At 41.2% G+C, this 8,642-nt stretch overlaps 1 long non-coding RNA gene across 1 annotated transcript in view; it reads left to right on the top strand.

Moving 5' to 3' along the window:
- Positions 1-5: 5 nt before the first annotated feature.
- The window catches only part of LOC140104028 (uncharacterized), a 36,938-nt gene continuing 28,301 nt past the window's right edge, over positions 6-8,642 (top strand). The window contains exon 1 of the long non-coding RNA XR_011850236.1: positions 6-109. This is a non-coding gene — a long non-coding RNA (uncharacterized lncRNA). The remainder of the gene's footprint in view (positions 110-8,642) is intronic.

Raw genomic sequence — 8,642 nt, 5'->3', positions numbered from 1 at the left:
ACACACCGCCTGATGACATCATAATGTGTGCGCGGGCAGAGGATCCATCTGTACCCACGCTGTTACATCAGAAGCTGAGAGGGAAGAGGAGCTGTGGGGAGCTCTGGAGGTAATTACTGGCAATTTCATTAGTGTGGACATGTCTGCTGGGCATTTCATTAGTGGGTGAGGTTGCCGGGCATGAGTGGGAGAGGCTGCTGGGCATTTCATTAGTGGGGCAGGTTGCCGGGCATGAGTGGGTGAGGCCGCGTGGCATTTCATTCATGGGGGAGGTTGCTGGGCATGAGTGGGAGAGGCTGCTGGGCATTTCATTAGTGGGAGAGGTTGCCGGGCATGAGTGGGAGAGGCTGCTGGGCATTTCATTAGTGGGGGAGGCTGCTAGGTATTTCATTAGGGAGAGGAGGCTGCTGGGCATTTTATTAGTTGGGAAGGCAATGGGGCATTTGTAGAGGAGGCTGTAGGACATTTCATTAGTGGGGAGGTTCCTGGGCATTTAATTAGTTAGGAGAGGCTGTGACCAATGCATTTCCCGCACTAGACTTATACACAAGTCCTTTTTTTGTGGTAAAATTAGATGCCTCCGCTTCTATTTGTGTACGCGAGTATATACAGTAAGTTAACTTTGTAATGCTGAAAACTGAAACATTAAAAAGTGATAGGTTCATAGAATTTATACAAATATTGATATAATGTGGGACATGTGTCTTTATTTATGTTAGTTACATTTTTGCAACTTTTGTCATTTTTGCGACTTTTCACTGTGGCTTTTGCCTTCAGGTAAACCTTAGACTGCACCTTGTGCAGTGTGCCTTATGTATCTTTATTTTCCAGATGTTCTGTGTGACTTTCACTTATGTATCACTTTTTTTGCTTATTGACTTATTAGGCTTATTTGCTTGTGACTTTTTAGGCACAAATATGCACCTGGTCCTGGGCAGGTGCTAAGGAAGGATTTTTTTTATGGACCCTGTTTTAACCATGTTATGTAAATTAAAATTATTTCACATGCATTGAATGTTTATTTTTTTTTTAAATGCATAGGTTACTTCTAAGGGCAAAGTCATACATGGCGTTTTGGTTGCATTTTGAAACAAAACACAAAGTAAACAAGAAGTTAACACATGTTATAACACCACATTCATAAATGTTAACAGTAATGTAATTAGGCAAATCACCTCTCCTTAGCTGTTTTAATGTCTTTCAAAACGCAACCAAAATGCAATAGGTGACCGTGTCTTTAACACCACGTTTGACCACACCCTCATATGTTGTCATTTTCCTAGGGTGTGACTAGAGTGCTTAAAAATGCAAGACATGGCCTCAAATCCAAAATTTACAGTAGTGTCCACTACCTCACATGGCTTGTATCCTCTCCTGTATATACTCCCCCTCACATGGCTTGTGTCCTCTCCTGTATATAACCCCACACATAGCTTGTGTCCACTCCTGTATATAACCCCCTCACATGGCTTGTGTCCTCTCCTGCATATAACCCCCTCACATGGCTTGTATCCTCTCCTGTATATAACCCCCACACATAGCTTGTGTCCTCTCCTGTATATAACCCCCTCACATGGCTTGTGTCCTCTCCTGTATATAACCCCACACATAGCTTGTGTCCAATCCTCTATATAACCCCCTCACATGGCTTGTGTCCTCTCCTGCATATAACCCCTCACATGGCCAGTGTCCACTCCTGTATATAACCCCTCACATGGTTTATATTCTCTCCTGCATATAAACCCCTCACATGGCTTGTATCCTCTCCTGTATATAACCCTCTCACATGGCTTGTATCCTCTCCTGCATATAACCCCCTCACATGGCTTGTATCCTCTCCTTTATAAAACCCCCTCACAAGGCTTGTATCCTTTCCTGTATATAACCCCCTCACATGGCTTGTATCCTCTCCTGTATATAACCCCCTCACATGGCTTGTATCCTATCCTGCATATAACCCCCTCACATGGCTTGTATCCTCTCCTGTATATAACCCCCACACATAGCTTGTGTCCTCTCCTGTATATAACCCCCTCACATGGCTTGTGTCCTCTCCTGTATATAACCCCACACATAGCTTGTGTCCAATCCTCTATATAACCCCCTCACATGGCTTGTGTCCTGTGTCCTCTCCTGCATATAACCCCTCACATGGCCAGTGTCCACTCCTGTATATAACCCCTCACATGGTTTATATTCTCTCCTGCATATAAACCCCTCACATGGCCAGTGTCCACTCCTATATATAACCCCTCACATGGTTTATATTCTCTCCTGCATATAAACCCCTCACATGGCTTGTATCCTCTCCTGTATATAACCCTCTCACATGGCTTGTATCCTCTCCTGCATATAACCCCCTCACATGGCTTGTATCCTCTCCTGTATATAACCCCCTCACATGGCTTGTATCCTCTCCTGTATATAACCCCCTCACATGGCTTGTATCCTCTCTTGTATATAACCCCACACGTAGCTTGTGTCCACTCCTCTATATAACCCCCTCACATGGCTTGTGTCTTCTCCTGCATTTAACCCCTCACATGGCCTGTGTCCACTCTTGTATATAACCCCTCACATGGTTTGTATTCTCTCCTGCATATAAACCCCTCACATGGCTTGTATCCTCTCCTGTATATAACCCTCTCACATGGCTTGTATCCTCTCCTGTATATAACCCCACACATAGCTTGTGTCCAATCCTGTATATAACCCCCTCACATGGCTTGTGTCCTCTCCTGCATATAACCCCTCACATGGCCAGTGTCCACTCCTGTATATAACCCCTCATATGGTTTATATTCTCTCCTGCATATAAACCCCTCACATGGCTTGTATCCTCTCCTGTATATAACCCTCTCACATGGCTTGTATCCTCTCCTGCATATAACCCCCTCACATGGTTTGTATGCTCTCCTTTATATAACCCCCTCACAAGGCTTGTATCCTCTCCTGTATATAACCCCCTCACATGGCTTGTATCCTCTCCTGTATATAACCCCCTCACATGGCTTGTATCCTCTCCTGCATATAACCCCCTCACATGGCTTGTATCCTCTGCTGCATATAACCCCCTCACATGGCTTGTATCCTCTCTTGTATATAACCCCACACATAGCTTGTGTCCACTCCTCTATATAACCCCCTCACATGGCTTGTGTCTTCTCCTGCATATAACCCCTCACATGGCCTGTGTCCACTCCTGTATATAACCCCTCACAGGGTTTGTATTCTCTCCTGCATATAACCCCCTCACATGGCTTGTGACCTCTCCTCTATATAACCTCTCACATGGCTTGTATCCTCTCCTGTATATAACCCTCTCACATGGCTTGTATCCTCTCCTGCATATAACCCCCTCATGTGGCTTGTATCCTCTCCTGTATATAACCCCCTCACAAGGCTTGTACCCTCTCCTGCATATAACCCCCTCACGTGGCTTGTATCCTCTCCTGTATATAACCCCCTCACAAGGCTTGTACCCTCTCCTGCATATAACCCCCTCACATGGCTTGTATCCTCTCCTGTATATAACCCCCTTACATGGCTTGTATACTCTCCTGTATATAACCTCCTCAAATGGCTTGTGTCCTCTCCTGTGTATAACCCCCACACTTAGCTTGTGTCCTCTCCTGTATATAACCCCCTCACATGGCTTGTCTCCTCTCCTGTATATAACCCCACACATAGCTTGTGTCCAATCCTGTATATAACCCCCTCACACGGCTTGTGTCCTCTCCTGCATATAACCCCTCACATGGCCAGTGTCCACTCCTGTATATAACCCCTCACATGGTTTATATTCTCTCCTGCATATAAACCCCTCACATGGCTTGTATCCTCTCCTGTAAATAACCCTCTCACATGGCTTGTATCCTCTCCTTGCATATAACCCCCTCACATGGCTTGTATCCTTTCCTTTATATAACCCCCTCACAAGGCTTGTATCCTCTCTTGTATATAACCCCCTCACATGGCTTGTATCCTCTCCTGTATATATCCCCTCACATGGCTTGTATCCTCTCCTGCATATAACCCCCTCACATGGCTTTTATCCTCTCCTGCATATAACCCCCTCACATGGCTTGTATCCTCTCTTGTATATAACCCCACACATAGCTTGTGTCCACTCCTCTATATAACCCCCTCACATGGCTTGTGTCTTCTCCTGCATATAACCCCTCGCAAGGCCTGTGTCCACTCCTGTATATAACCCCTCACATGGTTTGTATTCTCTCCTGCATATAAACCCCTCACATGGCTTGTATCATCTCCTGTATATAACCCTCTCACATGGCTTGTATCCTCTCCTGCACATAACCCCCTCATGTGGCTTGTATCCTCTCCTGTATATAACCCCTTCACAAGGCTTGTACCCTCTCCTGCATATAACCCCCTCACATGGCTTGTATCCTCTCCTGTATATAACCCCCTCACAAGGCTTGTACCCTCTCCTGCATATAACCCCCTCACATGGCTTGTGTCCTCTCCTGTATATAACCCCCTCATATGGCTTGTATCCTCTCCTGTATAAAATCCCCTCACATGGCTTGTATCCTCTCCTGCATATAACCCCCTCACATGGCTTGTATCCTCTCCTGTATATACCCCCCTCACATGGCTTGTATCCTCTCCTGCATATAACCCTCTCACATGGCTTGTATTCTCTCCTGTATATAACCCCCTCACATGGCTTGTATCCTCTCCTGTATATAACCCCCTCACATGGCTTGTGTCCTCTCCTGTATATAACCCCCTCACATGGCTTGTGTGCACTCCTGTATATAACCCCCTCACATGGCTTGTATCCTCTCCTGTATATAATCGGCTCACATGGCTTGTGTCCTCTCCTGCATATAACCCTCTCACATGGCTTGTGTCCTTTCCTGTATATAACCCCCTCACATGGCTTGTATCCTCTCCGTATATAACCCCCTCACATGGCTTGTATCCTCTCCTGTATATAACCCCCTCACATGGCTTGTGTCCTCTCCTGCATATAACCCCCTCACATGGCTTGTGTCCTCTCCTGTATATAACCCCCTCACATGGCTTGTGTCCTCTCCTGTATATAATCCCCTCACATGGCTTGTGTCCATATGGATTTAAGACATTTGCAGCAAAAAGTCTCAAAAAGAGGTCAAAAGTTGCGCCTGTCAGGACAGAAAAAACTGAACATGTATCACAAATAAAAACATATGATCATACATAAGCTGCAAAAAAAGACCTTCCAAATGTCTCAATTATATACCAAAGAAAAAAACTATGATACATGTACTCAAATGAGTAATTGAAATTTCAGGCTAAGGTCTGGAAAAGGGTTGGTCTCCTCAAAATGTAGTCTTTTGGAGAGGTTTAACTTTGTAATAAGTCTAATAAATTATAATGAAGTTTTATTGAAATGTTTATAAACAATATTTATAAGCTTAATTATGGATCAGTATCAACCATTGGTCATTTTGTTGTTATTGATTTGATTATAATAGTGGATTATGTAAATACAGTAAAGGATAGATGAGTTTGAGCATGGGTTAGTGTAAAAGTGCGTAATAATATCAGGTACAAATGTTCCCCTTGTAGTTATTGGATCCACTAATAGAGTCACAGCATAATGAATGACACATCAGCTATCCATGTCTAATGCCTTGCGCATTTCTCAAAGGCTCAGATTACAATCATTGGAGGGAACTGAGCAGAAAGGCAGACAAATGTTTTTTCCATTAACCTGTATTGAAAATATGTTTATGTATCAATAACATTAGAGGCTTTCTGATGTTAACTGATTTATTGTGCAGTTTGTCTCAGGAATATTAATGTGCGTAACAGAAAAAAAAAGAAAAATGTCTTTCCCTCCAAAGCAAAATTTTACTTTTTCTCCAAGGATGAAATTTAGTGCGTGGGAAAATTCTGAGCAGAACAGGTTTAGATGCTTAACCAAAAATGGGTTGAGAAATGTGTAGGTTATTATGATTAGTGGTATTTATATTTTTCCATACTGTTAATGCGTAGCTGAAGCATAAGATCCTTCCTACACTGTACCATACCCATATCACACAATGTCCACACAAACTCCAGGGGGATATTTATCACTGCTTCTAAGCCAGTTTTCTGGTGTAGAAGCAGCAAAATAAACACAAATTATTGTGCAGTTCAAGAATTTACGACTGTAATAGTGAGTACACCACCTCTACGCCATGTAGAGGGGCGCAGCGGCCAGCCGAGTGGGTGGGCATTGGGCATTCCTGCTTACTTTTGAAAAACCTGCAAATTTTCATTTTTACATAAAACAGTGCGGACCTGGCATAGATTTGCCCGGAGACTGCCCAGTGGATAGGCCTCTTGATGTAACTAGCGGGAAGTGGGGTGGGCCTGACCACTATCATAAGCTGGTGTACGAGTGCCGGCATATTTATGAACTTAAAAAAAAAAAGCCCAAACTTTCAAAACTACAAAAACTAGCATAAATAAAGATATATCTCCCCCACTGTGTACACAGTAATTTATAGATACTCAAAGGTGAGAACAACATACCATTACACAGAATCTCAGGCAAATATAATTCTCTTGTAATTTATGGTGTCCTAAAATGTTCATAATAATAAAAGGAAACCTGAAAAATGAAGTCTGATCTGTAGTTAGCAATTTATAGTAAAGGTTATTATTATTATTATTTAATTATGCTATTATTACTTTTATTTTCTTAACTTTTTAAAAACATTTTATTTTCCATTTTTCAGTAACCTTCAGGTACTTTAACCCTAGGTTGTTTGATGGATTCTACTATATACTGACATACGTATATATGTTACGGTACGTTATGGTAGTATATGGGGATTTTGCCCATGAACCGTTACAATGTGCCACTGGCACATTGTAACAGATCTTCTTACATAACAAGCCCTCAGGTCTTTTGCACCTGCCTCCTAGCAGACAAGGAAGTAGCTCAGAGCTGCTTGCAACTTTTTGAAGAGTTTTTGTGACTTGGTCAAAAAGTTCCAAATTCCCTACAGAATTTATAAATAAGGAAACATTTATAAATAAGGAAACATTTATAAATAAGGAAATATCACTAAGATACATCTAATCAGCAGAAAAGCCCACCCCCTAAAAATCAGTGGCACAAATTCAGACTTGAGATACATGTACCCTGTAGTCTCCCATGATGCCTACTGTCCCCTCCAATGCAGCCCTATCTATCTTTTCATACAGATGACTTTTTATTTCCTTAGTGTTCTTGGGGCTCACTAGATTAAACCAACACAATCTTTCAGTGTTTTACTAGCTTTAAAGTTGAAGCCATAAATTGTTTGCGTCTTCACACTTCTTTCATTTGCACTTGCATTCAAGCAGGAACCAGCAGTGTAATTCTCTACTGTAATCATATATTTCACGTCAAAGAATTTTTATATTTCAATGTCAACCGGGGTGGGGGGTTATCTTTTCTCTTCTTAGTTTTCTAGTTTTCTAGTTGTCTAGTTATTTTTTTGTCTTGTTTCTTAGTCAAATTTGTCTTAGGTGGATTCTCATTATGCTAAATTGCACCTGTTGGTCTAACATTGCTTCCTGGTGTGGAGAATTTTTTTGAAAGGCATAGATTGGGTGCAGGTCACCATCTATTACTACCAGCGACTCCATCAAACGTTACACTCAGCGCAAACTAGCCCCGCACACCAGCTCCAAATCCAAAAATGTGGTGTTGAAAAATTTTTTTGAAAGAGTCAGAAATCTTTGTGCAAAAAAGTTGTAGAGTTGGTTGTCCTGTTTCTTCCTGCCAATTTCACCACCTGAGGCCAGGCAAGCCTTTTCACAATTTTTCCCAACTTTTTTAAAAGCTGCAGTCTAAACAGCTGGATTCCTTAAATCCATCCAAAAGCTGTGCACCACGAGTTGTGGTGCAAATAAGGAAAAGTTGTAAAACAATGTGCAAAAAGCCAACTGCTCAAAAATTTGCGACTTTTTGCACTAACATTTGAAAGAAAAATAAAGATAAATCTCCCCCAATATGTTTTTCTGTTTGCACTTCAGTTATCATTTAGATAACTAAAACTGGTCATATGGACCGAGGCATATTAGAAAAGTAACTACCATATATTAGCAATTTTTAACGAAAATTGTAATAGCTTTCTGTAAACAGAATGTATGAAAATATATAAATAAATACAATCCAATATGTTATTGTATGCTTCTCTGTTTACTTGGCAGAGTAAGTCATCTATTTTCATTGAGAACAATTAAAAGTGACATGAATAATGTAAGGTTTTATTGCTATGTACCATGGGCTCATTACCTTAGAACATACAGTATTCTCTCTGATTGGCCCATTGACTCTTTAATATTGTATCACTCAATTGATTTTCCTGTCTTCTAATAATTGATACAGTTCTAAATTAAACTAGACGGTTAATGATTAACTTTTAAAGGCATCATTACATTTACAACTATTAAAACTGAGACAAAGGGGTTGCAGGAAGCGTATAATTAGTTGTACAAAGCTAATTATAGTCTCATTTTATGACTGGCACTTCTTTGTTCATGGCTACATTTAATACCCTTTTACCTTGCTTTTACACAAATAGTAAATAGAAAATACTATACAAGATATCAATAATAAATTGGGAATTAAATTCACAATTTACAAAATT

The sequence above is a fragment of the Engystomops pustulosus genome, chromosome 1 (genome assembly GCF_040894005.1).
Source record: "Engystomops pustulosus chromosome 1, aEngPut4.maternal, whole genome shotgun sequence".
Lineage (NCBI taxonomy): Eukaryota > Metazoa > Chordata > Amphibia > Anura > Leptodactylidae > Engystomops > Engystomops pustulosus.
The sequence above is the reverse complement of the archived record's forward strand: the minus strand, read 5'-3'. Positions and strand labels throughout refer to the sequence as shown.